This window comes from Arachis hypogaea, chromosome 5 (genome assembly GCF_003086295.3).
Source record: "Arachis hypogaea cultivar Tifrunner chromosome 5, arahy.Tifrunner.gnm2.J5K5, whole genome shotgun sequence".
Classification (NCBI taxonomy): domain Eukaryota; kingdom Viridiplantae; phylum Streptophyta; class Magnoliopsida; order Fabales; family Fabaceae; genus Arachis; species Arachis hypogaea.
In genome coordinates this window covers 77,078,188-77,098,945 of record NC_092040.1, presented here as the reverse complement: position 1 = coordinate 77,098,945, position 20,758 = coordinate 77,078,188, and positions in this window count along the sequence as shown.

Here is a 20,758-nt window from a genome sequence, read left to right as displayed (position 1 = left end):
CTCTTCTCTGATTACTCTTTTCATCTGTATCTATATTACTCTTTTTCTCTTTATCTCTTTATTTTATTCTGGTTACTCTGTTTTCTGTGTTTCTCTACTCTACTCTGATTTCTCTGCTTAACGTATGTATTTAAAGCTTATGTAAATTTCGGTATGAATAGTTAACTTGTCCCAAATATAGGTTCATTAAGTCTATACTGAAACAGTTTAACTTTTCATATTATACCTAACCCTAGTTGCAACTCAAGTACTAACTAAGTTGCCCAAGTTCGTTCACTAGTCTCTGTCTGTTTTTCTATCGTTAAAACGTTACAGACTTTTTCTTTGGTTTTTATCTTTTCTTTGACTTTTATCTTTCTTTTATCTTTTCCTCACTAATATGTTCTTACCACTCCCTAAGTGTTTTATGAAAGTAATTAGGAGAATTCTGCTCTTAAAGTTGTATTTCTAAAGCTTTTACGAAAAACTGCCTTTTTCGCATTATTTTATTATTTTTATTAAAATATTATTTTTATTTAAATATTATTATTTAATATTTTATTATTTTTATTATTTCATCATTAAATTTTCGAAAATTAACTTACCTTTTACTTTTAACCTTTAAAATTCACTTTTTACCACCCGTAACTTTTAATATTTCTACTTTTACCACCCTAACTTTCAGAAATTACCAAACAACTCCTTAAACACCAAAAATTTTACTTCCTTGCCCTTTTTAAGATCTAAGGCCTGTTCTTCATTGTTCTTCATCACACTCAAAGTGTTCTTCATGTTCTTTATAAATTCTTCAGATTCTTTCTCTGTTTTTACCCGTTTTTCAGTCTTTTCAGCAACCGATTTTTACTACAATTCATAATAAATTAGCAGCAACTAAAACCCCATATTTTCTTCATGATTTCAACACAAATTGAAACTCAATTTAAGCTTAGGGTTTCATTTTTCCAGCTGCCCAAGAACATGAACCTTAAAGCTTGAATTTCATCAAATTTCATCAGGATTTCACCAAATTTTCACCAAGAATCAATCATATATGCAACCAATTTTTAGCACAGCCAAATAATACAACATCCACACATCTCAAACACTAATAATCAAGATTAATTTCGTGACACCCTACCTGGTTTTGCTGCTCCTAATTCAATTAAACTTTCAGGTGGTCCCTAAGCACTTTTTCCTCCTAAATCACATCAAGAAAACACATATTTAACCATGTTTCCTTGAAACCAAATCAAAAGAGAGATGGTGCAGCCAACTCACCTTGATTCCAGCCTTGATAAGTCATATGATCATGTAGAGAAAGAAGAGAGGATCATTTTGGTCGGATTGGAATTTTGATTTGAGTTTTAGTTCAGCAGAAATCAAGCTTTGAAGATTTAGAACTAAGAACTTTTCTCTCTTTTTCTCTATACCTATTTTCGGCCACAAAGTGAAAATGAGCCAGCCTTGGGGGTTTTGGGGGGTGTAGGGTGAGTTGTGATTGGTTGGCTTGGAGGTGGATTAAAATAATATTAAAATATCTCAGGTGTATAACTACTAAAACTAGATGTATCGGAACACTTGCAAAAACATCTCTAAAAATTATTTTCTGAGCTACTAGCATAAATGACACTAGTAACATATTTATTATGAGAATAAAACATGAATAATGAGGCCTTAGCGTTGCTAAAGTCACCAGAGAGTGCTGGTGCTAAGCTGCACCAGTAAACTGTGAATCCGGTTAAACCGATTTTCTGTTTTTAACTAAAACTTACCAGATAACCTTATAATATCATTCAAGAAGCTTCTAATACTCATATAATGATGATATTACCCTATTATCTCTCTTCTCTCATGAATCGAGTCCGGTTCGTCAAACTGAGACTATTTACAAAAAACCAGATCAAAACTCCTAACCGATACGGTTCAAAAACTATGTTCTTCACAACTGCATTATCGAGCTTGCCTCATAAAAGGTTCTAGCTTAAAGATGACATAATGACAATTAGGATTGATATTCTTGATGATATATCAAAGGTTTTCCCTTTACTGATCTTCCGAAGAAATTCGTGCTTTCAGAAAAGGTCTCGCGTACTCGAAAATCGGGGTTGTTACACTGACCAGCTGCTCCCTGCCAATGATCCAGTGAAATTTACAAACCGGTACTGTGAGCTGAAGTATCCAGTGTTTGCAACCTCCAGGAACCAATACCTGGAGAGGACTCTAAAGATCCCAGGAGAACTCCAGCAATACACCACCGAGCAAATCAAACAAAGAGGCTGGTTCTTTTTGGAGAGAAATTTGGCTGAGGTGAACGCATCTTGGGTAAGGGAATTCTACTGCAACTACTTCTTGACTTCCCTAGATGCAGTACACCTAAGGGAAAAGTAGATTCTGGTCACTGAAGAGGCCATAGAGGACATTCTACAGCTCCCACCCAAGTCTGATCAGCCTGATGGTTACAAAAAGGCTGAGGAGGACATGTGTTTCTTGAGGTTTGATTGGGATGCTGTCAAGGCAAGGATAGCCCTTGACCCGACTGTTCCATGGGAAATGAGTCAGGATACCACCATGCTTAAGGGAATCAAGAGGGTATACTTAAATGATGAGGCTCGGTTATGGCATCAGATCCTGAGTAATTATGTGATGCCGAGTACTCATGAGACAGAGATTCCGGCTGCTATGATCACCCTTCTATGGTGTGTGATGGAGGGTAAGGACCTGTACTTACCATGATTTATCCAGTATTATATGGCCAGGGTCGACGTTCGAGGCACTCTCCCTTTTCCCTATTTGGTGACTGACGTTAAGATTTTTGCCAGTAAAGAATTTCATAAAAACAGTCGCGTTGTATATATAGTCTCTAAACTGACAGAAATCCCTTCGTACAAATGTTTTGTTTGTCACAAGTAACAAACCCCTAAATAAATTGATAACCGAGTATTTAAACCTCGGGTCGTCTTCTCAAGGAATTGCAGGGAGGTATGTTCTTATTATTGGCTATGAAAAAGATAAAATTGGGGTTTTGGAAGTAAGGTGCGAATATATTATATGACAAGTAAAATAAAATAATAATAGCTATAAAATAAACCTTTGGCAAGGTATAAGAACTGGAGGTCCTTCCCTAGTTATCCTTATCAATTGATGAGAATTGGATTTTTCTCCCACTTTGTTAACCTCTAACTATGAAGGTAAGTTAAGTGGATGAATTCCAATTTTCAATCAACAATGAGTTTGATAACTCTAGAGTCACCAATTATTTAACCACAGCCAAGAATGTAAAAAGCTAAATTAAAATTATAAATATCTGAAATACCTTCAATTCATTCAAAGCAGTAAAATCTAACATGGAAAATATTCATAAGCCAATTGGGCAACAGGAAAATCCAAATTATTTATATCAATAAAAAAAACAATCATCAATCTGAAATATCTCAAATAACATTAATTAAGAAAATCAATCTAAACATGGAACATTGAAAATAAATAAAAATAAAGAACCTGGGATTGAGAGTCACTCCTAAAACTAAGAGAAGTCCTAATCCTAATCCTAAGAGAGAGAGGAGAGAACCTCTCTCAAAACTAAATCTAAATCATGGAAAAGTAAATTATGAAAAGCCTCTTCTGAATGGATGCATTCCTCCACTTTATAACCTCTGGTCTATGCTTTCTGGACTTGGATTTGGGCCAAAAAGGGGTTTAGAACTCGCTGGGGCGTGTTCTGTAATTTTCTGGTGCGTAGCCTCTGTCACGCGTCCGCGTGGGTCACGCGGTCGCGTCATTCGGAGCTTTTCCTTGCCACGCGGTCATGTCAGTCATGTGACCGCGTCATGTGCGTTCTGCTCAAGGTGCGTGGTCGCGTCAGTCATGCGGCCGCGTCGCTGAATCTTCGCTTCTAGCACGCGATCGCGTCGTCCATGCGATCGCGTGAACACCAGTTTCCTTAAAGCTCCGTTTTGCTTTCTCCTTCCATTTTTGTATGTTTCCTTTTCCATCCTCTAAGTCATTCCGCCTTAGAAAATCTGAAACTACTCAACATACTAATCACGGCATCGAATGGAAATAAAGGTAATTAAAATAATTAATTTTTAAAGCTTAGGAAACAAGTTTTTCACAATACGACATAATAAGGAAGGGAAAGTGAAACCATGCAGTTAATGTGAATAAGTAGGTGAAAGATTATATAAATCACTCAAATTAAGCAAAAAAGAACTCACAAAATATGGGTTTATCAACCTCCCCACACTTAAACACTAGCATGTCCTCATGCTAAATCCAACCAAAATAATTAAGGTTAAAGTGATGGAATGAAAGCAGGGAACATATTATTGAGCACTGAACCCTTGGTAGTGTATATCATTCTAACTTTCAAGTGTCTAGGGTCAATTCTCTCAATTCTCTACTATTCTTGCTTTCTATAGCTTGCTCTTCATCTAACAATCAACAAAAATTTAATGCACCAATACACAAATCAAGAGGTCTTTGAAGGGTTGTAATGGGGCTAGGGTCAAGGTAGGATTGTATTTGGCTAAGTGGACTAAAATTTGAATCCTTAATTAACTGAAACTTTTCCACCTAACTTAAACAATCTATGTAATCATAATACAACATCTAGCCATCCATTAACCATGTTTTCCACATATTCATGCATTCCAATTTTAAGTAAAGTACATATGCATTGCCTTCACTACTTACTTTGGGGCATTTTGTCCCCTTTTTCTTATTTGCTTTTTTTTATGCATATGATTAATTTATTGAATGCATTAACATGTCCTAAACATTTTTTCACATTTTCAGAAAATTCTAACATACTCAATTCTCAAACTAGATGTTTCCAAACCCACTCTTCCCCACACTTAATTCATAAGCATTCTCACTAGTCTAAGCTAACCAAGGATTCAAATTAAGGACATTATTGTTTTTCGCTTAGAGTTAATGATGTGCTAAAATAAAGAACAAAGGGGTAAAATAGGCTCAAAATTGGTTTGCAATAGATAATGAAAAGGTTAAGGCCATATGGGTATGTAAGCTCAGTGAAACAAGGCATCAATCATATAATTGTATGCATACATTAAACAATGGAAATATAGAATCAAGCAAGACAAAGATCACAATTTTAGAGAGAAAAACACACACCAAAAATAAAATATTGGTTGATAAAATGCAACCAATCAAATAGGCTCAAAATCTCACTGGTTTTGTGTGTTCAAGCTTTAAACTATGTTCCAAAATAATATTTCTTCAAACAAGTGTAACAAAAAAAAAATTATTCAAATTAGTGAAATTCTCTAAAAATTTTCTTGAAAAAGAAAATATTACTTCAACCAAGTGGTAAAATATACAAAAAAATCAAACAAATATGCAATCAATCATGCAAATGCAATAATGAACTACAAAGAAAATTTAAACATTGGTGCTAAAATATGAAGTGACTAACCCATGGAAGTCGGTATCGACCTCCCCATACTTAAAGATTGCACCATCCTCGGTGCATGCTGATATGTGCAGGTGGACGGGCTGTTCCAACTGATGCTTTTCTTCAAGGATTGTGCTGATGGACTTGTTTGTCTCTCCCATGTGATCGTCTTCCGGTTCTCTTCCTGGTGCCCATCCTGAAAGAAAAAGGGAAGAAAAGTAACCCAAAAATAAAGATAGAAATTAAAAGATGGAGTATGGTTGGGTTAATGCCAGATGAAAAGGGTCTCATTCACATGGTAACTACAACATGTAAGAAAACAATAGAAGCCATGGCATACCAGTGGTGCAGAATATGCAACAATAGGGAAGAGAGTGGGGAAGGAAAGATAATATAAATTAAAAATCAATACAAAAGTAATACAGGTATAAAAGATTGGCATTGATTTAAATAATATTACCTAACCAAAATAAAACAAGTCATAAGCACCATGTTAATACCAGAAAAGAAATAACAGTTGAATAAGAATATTTGAACACCAATAATAACTTTTAGAAAAATAAAATATGCAATGAATGAAAGTATGCAAATAAATTAAATAAAATAAAATGAAAGTGAAAAAGAATGAGAAGTAGAAAAAGAAAGTGAGAAAGGAGAGAGAAGGAAGAAATTAGGATTAGAAGAGAAAAGATAAGAAAATTGGCACTAATCTGGATAGGTTGTGCGACGCTGGCGACGCGGTCGCGTGGGTGACGCGGTCGCGTGGTGCGCGATAAGGTTGGGCGACGCGGACGTGTGGGGCACGCGATCACGTGACCCGATTTATGCTAGTGGCGCGAGTGCAGCCTCGCGGTCGCACAACTCTCTGTTTGAAACTTGGTATTGCCAAAATCCAGGGTGACGCGGTCGCGTGGTCGACGCGATCGCGCGGATGGGCTTATTTCCAATATGACGTGGACGCGTGGGTGACGCGTTCGCGTGGCAGGGCTTGTGCTGCTAGCACGGGTTCAGCCCAATTCCAGCTTAACTTTTGGCCATACACCCTTTTTACGCCGATTTCAGGTCACGCGGCCGCGTGGGTGACGTGGTCGCGTGGGAGGCTATTTTTCCAAATGACGCGGACGCGTCATCGACGCATTCGCGTGGGGTTAATTTGTGCTAATAGCGCGCCTCCAGCCCTGCTCCTGCGTAACTCTCTGTTCACTTTGTTATTCTCTCATCTCCTTGTGACGCGGACGCGTCGCTGATTGATGAGCGGATATTTTATACGCTTTTTGGGGGTAATTTCATGTAGATTTTAGTATGTTTTAATTAATTTTTAGTAGAATATTATTAGTTTTTAGGCAAAAATCATATTTCTGGACTTTACTATGAGTTTGTGTGTTTTTCTGTGATTTCAGGTATTTTCTGGCTGAAATTGAGGGAGTTGAGCAAAAATCTGAGTTAGGCTAAAAAAGGACTGCTGATGCTGTTGGATCCTGACCTCCCTGCACTCGGAATGGATTTTTTGGAGCTACAGAAGTCCAATTGACCCGCTCTCAACGGCGTTGAAAAGTAGACATCTAGGGCTTTTCAGCAATATATAATAGTTCATACGTTGCTAGACGATAGACGACGTAACCTGGCGTTGAACGCCAAGTACATGCTGCTGTCTGGAGTTAAACGCCAGAAACACGTCATGATCCGGAGTTGAACACCCAAAACACGTTATAACTTGGAGTTCAACTCCAAGAAAAGCCTCAGCTCGTGGATAGCTTTAGCTTCAGCCCCAGCACACACCAAGTGGGCCCCAAAAGTGGATTTCTGCACCAATTATCTTAGTTTACTCATATTCTGTAAACCTAGGTTACTAGTTTACTATTTAAACAACCTTTAGAGACTTATCTTGTACCTCATGACATTTTTCAGATCTGAATTCTATACACTTTGACGGCATGAGTCTCTAAACTCCATTGATGAGGGTGAGGAGCTCTGCAGCGTCGCAATGAATTAATGCAATTGTTTCTATTTCATTCAAACGTGTGTGTGTTCCTATCTAAGATGTTCATTCGCGCTTAATTATGAAGGAGGTGATGATCCGTGACACTCATCACCTTCCTCAATCCATAAATGTGTGCCTGACAAACACCTCCGTTCTACATCAGACTGAATGAGCATCTCTTAGCTTCTTTAATCAGAATCTTCGTGGTATAAGCTAGAATGGATGGCGGCCATTCTTGAGGATCCGGAAAGTCTAAACCTTGTCTGTGGTATTCCGAGTAGGATTCAAGGATTGAATGGCTGTGACGAGCTTCAAACTTGTGATTGCTAAGCGTGATGACAAATGCAAAAGGATCAATGGATCCTATTCCAACATGATCGAGAACCGACAGCTGATTAGCCGTGCTGTGACAGAGCATCTGGACCATTTTCACTGAGAGGATGGGAAGTAGCCACTGACAATGGTGACACCCTACATACAGCTTGCCATGGATGGAACTTTACAAACAATTGAGTTGAATATTACATTGCAAAAATTCAGAGGACAAAGCATCTCCAAAGCTCCAACATATTCTTCATTAATAAAGTAACAATTCCTTATTCCAAATACTTTGACTTCTTACAATTAAATCCAATTAATCTTATTGGCATCCTGACTAAGACCAATAATCTCCGTGGGATCGACCCTTACTCATGTAAGGTATTACTTGGACGACCCAGTGCACTTGCTGGTTAGTTGTACGGATTACAAATTCGTGCACCACTGATGCGGTCGCGTCACGTGCTCGCTTTTTTTTTATGCAATATGCAGATGCAAATGCAATGCTTAATGTGAATGCTATGGGTGATTCCAGGTTTAATAAAATAAAATAAAACTCAAAAGCAAATAAAACTAAATAAAAATGAAAAATGAACGATCATACCATGGTGGGTTGTCTCCCACCTAGCACTTTTAGTTATAGTCCTTAAGTTGGACATTTGATGAGCTTCCTGCTAGGGTGGCTTGTGCTTGTATTGATCCAGGAATCCCCACCAATGTTTGTACTTCCAATAGCCTCCGGGATCCCAAACAAGGCGCAGAAAGCCTTCAAGCAAGTTAAAGCAAGTGACAAGGCCCCAAGAGTGGTGATTGGTAGAATGGATTCCGGGGTCCCAGACCTTGCCCTTGCACCCGTCTTTTGGTTGAGCAATGTTGTTCCATCCGGGTGGCAAGCAGTCTGAATTCTCACATAAGCGGCCAAACAACTTCCTAGACCCATTCAGGTGAGCTCTATACCAACCTTTACGTTTAAGCTTAAAGCTTCCAACCATGATGAACCTTGTAGGACAATTCTTACCACTGACCATCTTCCTCTTGCTCTTAATGCCGCAAAGAGCTCTAAGTTGACCATCCGTCTCCAGTAGCCCATATTCAAGTGGGATTAGAAAGCTATGGGATATGAATTTTACCCACTTGAATGTTGTGAAGGATGATGGCGACTTAGGGGGAGGTATCTTTAATGAAATTGCAAGCTCCACTCCCTTGTGCTCTTTTCTGATAATTACCACCTCTTTGCAAACTTCTTCAATTTCAACCTCTTCCTTTTGGTAGCTCTCTTTCAATTCAATCTCCTTTTCATTGCTTTCCAAGGGCATGGGAGGTTGTGCTTCTTCTTCTTGAATCTCCATCTCTTGATCAACTTCTTCCAAGTCTTCAACTTTGATATGCATTGGAAGTTGTACACCATCCTCAGCATCAATTTCAACCGTCTTGGAAGGAGGCTCAATGTCTTGACTTTCCCATGGAGGTTCTGCAACTCCTAAGTCTCCTACCACTTCTTCTTCTCTTGAACAATGACAGCTTCTTCTACTTGTTCTAGTACAAATTCATTCTCTGTCTTGTTCACTGGGGTTTCTGGTATCTCCTTCATGCTACGCTCTTCACTAGACTGTCCACATGGGGCTGTGGCTGATCCTTGTGTATTTAAGCCTCTATAAGCCCATTGAATTAATACTTGCCCCAGTTTTTGAGTGGTTGCCTGAAATCGATCCATTATTTCCTTGAGACGATCCTTTGCCTCTTGATGCACTCGGTTTTCATAAATAGGATCATAATGCTCTTGGATTGATGGATGTGGAGATGGTGAATATTGAAGTGGTGGTTCTTGTGAGTAATTAGGTTGGAATTGGGGTGGTTCTATATATGGTTCATATGGCTCATAAGGTGGTTGTTATGGTGGTTGAGGGTTAGGGTCATATGGAGGTGAATGGCAGAAAGGGGCTTGTGAGTGTGGTGGTCCAAAGTTATGTTGAGGAAAGGGTTCATATGCATATGGTGGTGGTAGTTGATAGTCCATTGGAGGTAGTTGTTTACATGAGGGTTGATTGATGAGCGGATAATTTATACGCTTTTTGGCATTGTTTTTAGTGTGTTTTTAGTATAATCTAGTTAGTTTTTAGTATATTTTTAGTAGTTTTTAGTTAAAATTCACTTTTCTAGACTTTACTATGATTTTGTGTGTTTTTCTGTGATTTCAGGTATTTTCTGGCTGAAATTGAGGGTCCTGAGCAAAAATCTGATTCAGAGACTGAAAAGGACTGCAGATGCTGTTGGATTCTGACCTCCCTGCACTCGAAGTGGATTTTCTGGAGCTACCGATACTCAATTGGCGCGCTCTCAACGGCGTTGGAAAGTAGACATCCTGGGCTTTCCAGCAATATATGATAGTCCATACTTTGCCCAAGATTTGATGGCCCAAACCGGCGTGGTAAATCAGCCTCAGAAATTCCAGCGTTTAACGCTGGAACTGGCATAAAACTTGGAGTTAAACGCCCAAACTGGCATAAAAGCTGGCGTTTAACTCCAGAAAAGGTCTCTACACGAAAATGCTTCATTGCTCAGCCCAAGCACACACCAAGTGGACCCAGAAGTGGATTCTTACGTCATTTACTCATTTCTGTACACCCTAGGCTACTAGTTTACTATTAATAGGATCTTTTGACATTGTATCAGTACCTCATGACACTTTACACGTTTCTTTGTATACTTTCCACAGCATGAGTCTCTAAACCCCATGGTTGGGGGTGAGGAGCTCTGCTGTGTCTTGATGGATTAATGCAATTACTACTGTTTCTCATTCAATCATGCTTGCTTCCATTCTAAGATAATACTTGTTCTTAACCCGGATGAATGTGATGATCCGTGACAATCATCATCTTTCTCAACTATGAACGCGTGCCTGACAACCACCTCCGTTCTACCTTAGATTAAGTAGTTATCTCATGGATTCTTTAATCGGAATCTTCGTGGCATAAGCTAGAACTGATGGCGGCATTCAAGAGAATCCGGAAGGTCTAAACCTTGTCTGTGGTATTCTGAGTAGGATTCAATGATTGAATGACTGTGACGAGCTTCAAACTCCTGAAGGCGGGGCATTAGTGACAGATGCAAAAGAATCACTGGATTCTATTCCGACCTGATCGAGAACCGACAGATGATTAGCCATGCTATGACAGAGCATAGGAACATTTTCACTGAGAGGATGGGAGGTAGCCATTGACAACGGTGAAACCCTACTTACAGCTTGCCATGGAAGGAGCCTTGCGTGTTTGATGAAGAAGACAGTAGGAAAGCAGAGATTCAGAAGATGGAGCATCTCCAAAACCTCAACCTATTCTCCATTACTGCAAAACAAGTAATCATTTCATGTTCTTTTGTCTTTCACAATCAATCCTGATAATTTCTGATATCCTGACTAAGAATTACAAGATAACCATAGCTTGCTTCAAGCCGACAATCTCCGTGGGATCGACCCTTGCTCACGCAAGGTATTACTTGGATGACCCAGTGCACTTGCTGGTTAGTTGTGCGGAGTTGCAAAAGTGTGATTGCAATTTCGTGCACCAAGTTTTTGGCGCCGTTGCCGGGGATTATTCGAGTTTGGACAACTGACGGTTTATCTTGTTGCTTAGATTAGGACTGTTTTATTTTTGTTGGTTTAGAGTCTTTTAGTTGAGTCTAGTTCATATTTTAAGTTTGGTGTCAATTGCATGCTTCTGTTTTTCTTTTAATTTTCGATTTTTGCATGTTCTTAGTCCCTTTTTGATTCATAAAAATCCTAAGTTTGGTGTCATCTTTGTGTTTTTTCCTTAAAAATTTTCGAAAAATTAGTGTTTGATTTTCTAAAAATTTTAAGTTTGGTGTCCTTTTGTGTTTTTCTCTTTCCTCTTTTCAAAAATCAAATCTTTTTCATAAAAATTTTTCAATCATATCTTTTTAATTGCTGTTTTCAAAATCTTTTTGATCAACTAATTGATTCAGTTCTCAATTTGCTTTGATCTTATTTTCTTTTTGATTTTCGAATTTTCACTTTAATTTTCTTTTGTTTTATTTTTTTTTTTTGTTTAATTAAAAAAAAACAAAATATATCTATTTGCAATCCATTATGGATCTAAGTGGGATTGATCAGTCCAAAAGGACTCTGGGGTCATATGCTAACCCCATTACAGCTGCATATGGGAGTAGCATATGTACACCTCCCATCAAAGCAAGCAGCTTTGAGCTAAATCCTCAACTCATTATCATAGTGCAGCAAAATTGCCAGTATTCCGGTCTTCCACAGGAAGAGCCTACTGAGTTTCTGGCACAGTTCTTACAAATTGCTGACACAGTACATGATAAAGAGGTGGATCAGGATGTCTACAGACTATTACTGTTTCTATTTGCTGTAAAAGATCAGGCTAAAAGGTGGTTGAATAACCAACCTACAGCAAGCATAAAGACATGGAAATAGTTATCAAACAAATTCCTGAATCACTTTTACCCTCCAAAGAGGATGACATAGCTAAGGCTGGACATACAAGGCTTTAAACAAGAGGATAATGAATCCCTTTATAATGCCTGGGAGAGGTATAGAGGTATGCTAAGGAAATGCCCCTCTGAAATGTTTTCAGAGTGGGTATAGTTAGACATTTTCTACTATGGGCTTACAGAAAAAGCTCAGATGTCTTTAGACCACTCAGCTGGTGGATCTATACACATGAGGAAGACAATTGAAGAAGCTCAAGAGCTTATAGACACTGTTGCTAGAAACCAATATTTGTACTCTAGCAATGAGTTCTCTCCAAAAGAGGAAGTCATGGCAGTAGTCACTGACCCTAATCCTCAAGAACAGATAATTGAGCTTAATCAACAATTTCTCCTGATGACAGAACAGTTAGCAGACTTTAAAGAGATGCTCCATGAAACTAAAGTTGCTAACAAGAGCATAGAACTGTAGTTGAATCAAGCAAAACAGCAATTATCCAAACAGATAAGAGAGGAATGTCAAGCAATTCAACTGAGGAGTGGGAAGACACTGAATAACACTGCTAAAAAAAGCAAAAAGCCAAACAAGGAACAATTGACAGAGGATAACCAAACCACTGTGCAAAATCCCTCTGAGGACAGTAAGAGCCCAGAGAGGAATGGTATTGGTGTTCAAACGCCAGAAAGGGAAGGAAAGCTGGCGTTAAACGCCCATTCCTTGCCCAGTTCTGGCGTTCAAATGCCAGAAAAGGGGGAAAAGTTGGCGTTAAACGCCCATTTTCCACCCAATCCTGGCGTTCATATGCGAAGGGATGATCAGACACCTGAGAGTGCTGACAGTAATCCCCCTAACAAGGCTTCTTCAACCACTTCTGTAAGGAATAAACCTGCAGCATCTAAGGTTGAAGAATATAAAGCCAAGATGCCTTATCCTCAGAAACTCCGCCAAGCGGAGCAGGATAAGCAATTTGCCCGCTTTGCAGACTATCTAAGGACTCTTGAAATAAAGATTCCGTTTGCAGAGGCACTTGAGGAAATACCTTCTTATGCTAAGTTCATGAAAGAAATCTTTAGTCATAAGAAGGATTGGAGAGAAACTGAAAAAGTGTTTCTCACTGAAGAATGCAGTGCAGTCATATTAAAGAGCTTACCAGAAAAGCTTCAAGATCCAGGAAGCTTTATGATACCATGCACATTAGAGGGTGCTTGCACCAAGACAGCCCTATGTGATCTTGGAGCAAGCATCAATCTAATACCTGCATCCACTATCAGAAAGCTTGGGTTGACTGGAGAAGTCAAACCAACCCGGATATGCCTCCAACTTACTGATGGCTCCATTAAACACCCATCAGGCATAATTGAGGACATGATTGTCAAAGTTGGGCCATTTGCCTTTCCAACTGACTTTGTGGTGCTGGAAATGGAGGAGCACAAGAGTGCAACTCTCATTCTAGGAAGACCTTTCCTAGCAACTGGACGAACTCTCATTGATGTACAAAAAGGGGAAGTAACCTTGAGAGTCAATGAGGATGAGTTCAAGTTGAATGCTGTAAAAGCTATGCAGCATCCAGACACACCAAATGACAGCATGGGCGCTGACATTATTGACTCTCTGGTAGAAGAGATCAATATGACTGAAAGCCTAGAATCAGAGCTTGAAGACATCTTCAAAGATGCTCAACCTGATCAAGAAGAACCAGAGGAAACAAAGGAATTTTCGAAAATTCCTCAGGAGGAGGATAAGCCTCCCAAACCTGAACTCAAACCACTACCACCATCCCTGAAATATGCATTTCTGGGAGGGGGTGAAACTTTTCCAGTGATTATAAGCTCTGCTTTAAATTCACAAGAAGAGGAAGCACTGATTCAAGTGCTAAGGACTCACAAGACAGCTCTTGGGTGGTCCATAAGTGATCTTAAGGGCATTAGCCCGGCTAGATGCATGCACAAGATCCTATTGGAGGATAATGCCAAACCAGTGGTTCAACCACAGAGGAGGCTAAATCCAGCCATGAAGGAGGTGGTGCAGAAAGAGGTCACTAAATTACTAGAGGCTGGGATTATTTATCCTATTTCTGATAGCCCCTGGGTGAGCCCTGTCCAAGTTGTCCCCAAAAAGGGAGGCATGACAGTGGTTCATAACGAAAAAATGAACTGGTTCCTACAAGAACAGTCACAGGGTGGCGTATGTGTATTGACTACAGAAGGCTCAATACAGCCACCTGAAAGGATCACTTTCCTTTACCATTCATAGACCAAATGCTAGAAAGACTAGCTGGTCATGATTATTACTGCTTTTTGGATGGCTATTCAGGCTACAACCAAATTGCAGTAGACCCTCAGGACCAAGAGAAAACAGCATTTACTTGCCCTTCTGGCATGTTTGCCTACAGAAGGATGCCTTTTGGTCTGTGCAATGCACCTGCAACCTTTCAGAGGTGCATGCTCTCTATCTTTTCAGATATGGTAGAGAAATTTCTGGAAGTCTTCATGGATGACTTCTCAGTATATGGAGACTTATTCAGCTCCTGTCTTAATCACCTAGCACTTGTCCTGAAAAGATGCCAAGAGACTAACCTGGTTTTAAACTGGGAGAAATGTCACTTTATGGTGACTGAAGGAATTGTCCTTGGGCACAAAATTTCAAGCAGGGGAATAGAGGTGGATAAGGCAAAGGTAGAGGTAATTGAAAAATTGCCACCACCTGCCAATGTTAAGGCAATCAGAAGCTTTCTGGGGCATGCAGGATTCTACAGAAGGTTCATAAAGGATTTTTCGAAAATTGCAAAACCTTTGAGTAACCTGCTAGCTACTGACACACCATTTGTGTTTGACACACAGTGTCTGTAGGCATTTGAGACCCTGAAAGCTAAGCTGGTCACAGCACCAGTTATCTCTGCACCAGATTGGGCATTGCCATTTGAACTAATGTGTGATGCCAGTGACCATGCCATTGGTGCAGTGTTGGGACAGAGGCATAACAAGCTTTTGCACGTCATTTATTATGCCAGCCGTGTTCTAAATGATGCACAGAAGAATTACACAACCACAGAAAAAGAGTTACTTGCAGTGGTCTATGCCATTGACAAGTTTAGATCCTATCTAGTGGGATCCAAAGTAGTTGTGTACACTGACCATGCTGCTCTTAAATACTTACTCACAAAGCAGGATTCAAAACCCAGGCTTATCAGATGGGTGTTGCTTCTGCAAGAGTTTGATATAGAAATAAGAGACAGAAAAGGGACAGAGAACCAAGTAGCTGATCATCTGTCCCGGATAGAACCAGTAGCTGGGGCGTCCCTCCCTTCTACTGAGATCTCTGAGACTTTTCTAGATGAGCAACTCTTTGCCATTCAGGAAGCTCCATGGTTTGCAGATATTGCAAATTATAAAGCTGTGAGGTTCATACCCAAAGAGTACAGCAGCGTGCAAAGAAAGAAATTAATTTCAGATGCCAAGTACTACCTCTGGGATGAACCATATCTCTTTAAGAGATGTGCTGACGGAGTGATCCGCAGATGTGTACCCAGAGAAGAAGCACAAAGGATCCTATGGCATTGCCATGGATCACAATATGGAGGACATTTTGGAAGTGAGCGAACAGCCACTAAAGTCCTCCAATGTGGCTTCTATTGGCCTACTCTCTATAAAGATTCCCGAGAGTTTGTGCGTAACTGTGACAGTTGCCAAAGAGCTGGTAACTTGCCTCACGGATATGCCATGCCTCAACAAGGGATACTAGAGATAGAATTGTTTGATGTATGGGGAATTGACTTCATGGGGCCATTCCCACCATCATACTCAAACACTTACATTCTGGTGGCAGTGGACTATGTATCTAAGTGGGTAGAAGCAATTGCTACACCCACTAATGATACCAAAACTGTGCTGAAATTCCTCCAGAAACACATCTTCAGCAGATTTGGTGTTCCCAGAGTACTAATCAGTGACGGGGGCACTCATTTCTGCAACAGACAGCTATACTCTGCTATGGTAAGATATGGAATTAGCCACAAAGTGGCAACTCCGTATCATCCACAGACAAATGGGCAAGCTGAAGTCTCTAACAGAGAGCTAAAGAGAATCCTGGAACGGACTGTGATAGCCCGAAGAAAGGATTGGGCAAAGAGCTTGGATGATGCTCTGTGGGCATACAAAACAGCATTCAAGACTCCTATAGGAACCTCTCCATTCCAACTGGTGTATGGGAAGGCTTGTCACCTGCCCGTGGAACTGGAACATAAAGCCTACTAGGCAACCAGATTCCTAAACATGGATGCACAGTTAGCTGGTGAAAAAAAGATTGCTCCAGCTAAATGAGCTAGAGGCGTTCAGACTCAATGCCTTTGAAAATACAAAAATTTATAAGGAAAAGGCAAAGAAATGGCATGACAAGAAGTTGTCAACCAGAGTCTTTGAGCCAGGACAAAAAGTTCTACTCTTCAACTCTAGGCTCAGACTGTTTCCAGGAAAACTCAAATCCTGGTGGAGGGGTCCGTATGTGATTACAGGAGTATCACCATATGGATATGTTGAGCTTCAGGATATTGATTCTGACAAAAAGTTCATTGTTAATGGACAGAGGATCAAGCATTATCTTGAACGCAATTTTGAGCAGGAATGCTCAAAACTGAGACTTGAATGATTCTCAGTGAAGGTCCAGCTAAAGACAGTAAAGAAGCACTTGCTGGGAGGCAACCCAGTCATTAGGAGGTTATATGTTTTGTTTTTACAGAGGCAAGTATCAAAAATGAAGGAATTCACAGAGTTACAGAAGGATTCAGCTCAAAAAGCAAAGAAAAAGAGCTTACTGGCGAAAAAATGCCAGTAAGGGACATTTTGGGCGTTTAACGCCAGCCAGGGCACCTGGCTGGGCGTTAAACGCCCAAAAGGGGCATCCAATGGGCGTTAAACGCCAGAATGGGTGCCATTCTGGGCGTTTAACGCCAGAAAGGTGGGGGGACCACAATTTTGTTTTCAACTCAGATTTTTTCAAACTTTCCTTTTCCTTCCCATATTTTTCTACAAAAACACATTTCAATCTCTCATCATTCACTTTCAAATTTTCAAAAAATCTAAAACCATTCTTCAAATCTTTCAAATCATTCCCAAATTTTGTTCAAAAACTCACCTTTCTCTCAATTTCTTTCCATATCTTCTCAAATCTCTTTTCAAATTTCTTTTTTTCGAAAACTGCCCTCCCCACCTTATAAATACACGTTTGGCTCCCTCTTCCCACCACACCATTCGAATTTCCTCTTCCTCTCTCTCTTCTTTCTCTTCTTTTGCTTGAGGACAAGCAACCCTCTAAGTTTGGTGTGCTTTTCCGTGATCACTAAGCCAAGATTCATCAAGATCATGGCTCCTAAGGGAAAACAAATCAATTTAAGAGGAAAGAAAGAGAATAATCCAAAGAATCTTTGGAATCAAGAGAAGTTCTTAACCAAAGAACATGAAGACCATTATCACAAAATAATAGGCCTGAGGTCAGTGATCCCGGAAGTTAAATTTGATCTGAAAGAAGATGAATATCCGGGGATCCAAGAGCAAATTCGAAACAGAGGATGGGAAGTTCTAACCAATCCTGAAATAAAGGTTAGAAGGAACATGGTTCAGGAATTCTACTCAAATCTGTGGCTAACAGATAAGCAGAGAATGACTGGAACTGCTTACCATACCTACAGAACCATGGTCAGAGGGAAAGTTATGTACTTCCATCTGGACAAAATAAGAGAAATCTTCAAACTACCTCAACTGCAAGATGATCCTGAATCCTTTAATAGGAGGATGGTGAGAGCAGATAAAGGGTTGGATCAAGTTCTAGAGGACATATGCCTCCCTGGAACTAAGTGGATAACCAATTCAAAGGGTGTCCCAAACCAACTCAAGAGGGGAGACATCAAACCAATTGCAAGAGGTTGGCTAGACTTTATTGGGCGTTCCATATTGCCCACTAGCAACCGTTCTGAGGTCACCATCAAGAGAGCAGTGATGATTTATTGCATTATGCTTGGAAAAGAAGTGGAGGTTCATCATGTGATTGCTTGTGAGATCTACACAATTGCAAATAAGAATTCCACTGAAGCCAAATTGGCTTACCCAAGCTTGATCTCCTTGCTCTGTAAAGAGGCTGGGGTGAAGATGGGAGTAGATGAGTTCATACCCATTGAACACCCAATCACCAAGAAGTCAATGGAAGGACAAATGCAAGACAACTATATCAAGAGGAGGGCGCAGGAATTCCTCCCTGAATTCCCAAGAATTGACTACTGGACCAGCCTAGAAGCATCTATCACCAAGTTGCAAGAGACTATGGAGCAACTGAAGGAAGAACAGCAGAATCAGAACTGCATGCTCTGCAAATTGCTGAAGGAACAAGAGAAGCAGGGGCGTGAACTCCAAGAGTTGAAATGCCAAAAGCTCCCCTCTCAAGCTGAGGGAGCATCCACTTCTCAAAATCAAGGTTGTTGAGTCCTAACTCTGTGAAAACCTCTATCATTAGGAGCCTATGTTTTTGCATTTTTTTTCCTTTTGTTTTGTTTTCTATTTTTATTTTTTTCTTTTAGTCTCATCTTATATTTATCTTTGAGTCTTGTTCTTAATTCATAATTAATAAAATTGAAATTTTATGCCTTAAAGATATAAATGTCCTATGAATCCATCACCTCTCTTAAATGAAAAATGCTTTAATCACAAAAGAACAAGAAGTACAGGATTTCGGAATTTATCCTTGAAACTAGTTGAATTAGCTTGATGTGGTGACAATACTTTTTGTTTTCTGAATGAATGCCTGAACAGTGCATATGTCTCTTGAATTTGTTGTTTTGAGAATGTTAAAATTGTTGGCTCTTGAAAGAATGAGGAAAAAGAGAACTGTTATTGAGGATCTAAAAAATCATTAGATTGATTCTTGAAGCAAGAAAAAGCAGTGGATACAAAAAAAAATTTCGAAAAAAAAGAGAGAAAAAGAGAAAAGAAAAAGAAAAAGAAAGATATAAAGTTGTGATCCAAGGCAACAAGAGTGTGCTTAAGAACCCTGGACACCTCTAATTGGGGACTCTAGCAAAGCTGAGTCACAATCTGAAAGGGTTCACCCAATTATGTGTCTGTGGCATGTATGTATCCGGTGGTAATACTGGAAGACAGAGTGCTTTGGGCCACAGCCAAGACTCATACACTAGCTATGTTCAAGAATCATTATGCTTAACTAGGAGAATCAATAACATTATCTGAGTTCTGAGTTCTTATAGATGCCAATCATTCTGAACTTCAAAGGATAGAGTGAGATGCCAAAACTGTTCGGAGGCAAAAAGCTACTAGTCCCGCTCATCTAATTGGAGCTAAGTTTCCTTGATATTTTGGAGTCTATAGTATATTCTCTTCTTTTTATCCTATTTTGATTTTCAGTTGCTTGGGGACAAGCAACAATTTAAGTTTGGTGTTGTGATGAGCGGATAATTTATACGCATTTTGGCATTGTTTTTAGTGTGTTTTTAGTATAATCTAGTTAGTTTTTAGTATATTTTTAGTAGTTTTTAGTTAAAATTCACTTTTCTGGACTTTACTATGAGTTTTTGTGTTTTTCTGTGATTTCAGGTATTTTCTGGCTGAAATTGAGGGTCCTGAGCAAAAATCTGATTCAGAGACTGAAAAGGACTGCAGATGCTGTTGGATTCTGACCTCCCTGCACTCGAAGTAGATTGTCTGGAGCTACAGAAGCCCAATTGGCGCGCTCTCAACGGTGTTGGAAAGTAGACATCCTGGGCTTTCCAGCAATATATGATAGTCCATACTTTGCCCAAGATTTGATGGCCCAAACCGGCGTGGCAAATCAGCCTCAGAAATTCCAGCGTTTAACGCTGGAACTGGCATAAAACTTGGAGTTAAACGCCCAAACTGGCATAAAAGCTGGCGTTTAACTCCAGAAAAGGTCTCTACACGAAAATGCTTCATTGCTTAGCCCAAGCACACACCAAGTGGATCCAGAAGTGGATTCTTACGTCATTTACTCATTTCTGTACACCCTAGGCTACTAGTTTACTATTAATAGGATCTTTTGACATTGTATCAGTACCTCATGACACTTTACACGTTTCTTTGTATACTTTCCACAGCATGAGTCTCTAAACCCCATGGTTGGGGGTGAGGAGCTCTGCTGTGTCTTGATGGATTAATGCAATTACTAATGTTTCTCATTCAATCATGCTTGCTTCCATTCTAAGATAATACTTGTTCTTAACCCGGATGAATGTGATGATCCGTGACAATCATCATCATTCTCAACTATGAACGCGTGCCTGACGGGCGATATTTTAGTGGGGAAATTAACGCCTCAAATGGTACAAGAATCCTCGTATGCCCCGGAAGATAGATTATTACGAGCTATTGATGAGCGGATAATTTGTATGCTTTTTGACATTGTTTTTAGTATGTTTTTGGTATGATATAGTTAGTTTTTAGTATATTTTTATTAGTTTTTAGTTAAAATTCACTTTTCTAGACTTTACTATGAGTTTGTGTGTTTTTCTGTGATTTCAGGTATTTTCTGGCTGAAATTGAGGGACCTGAGCAAAAATCTGATTCTGAGACCAAAAAGGACT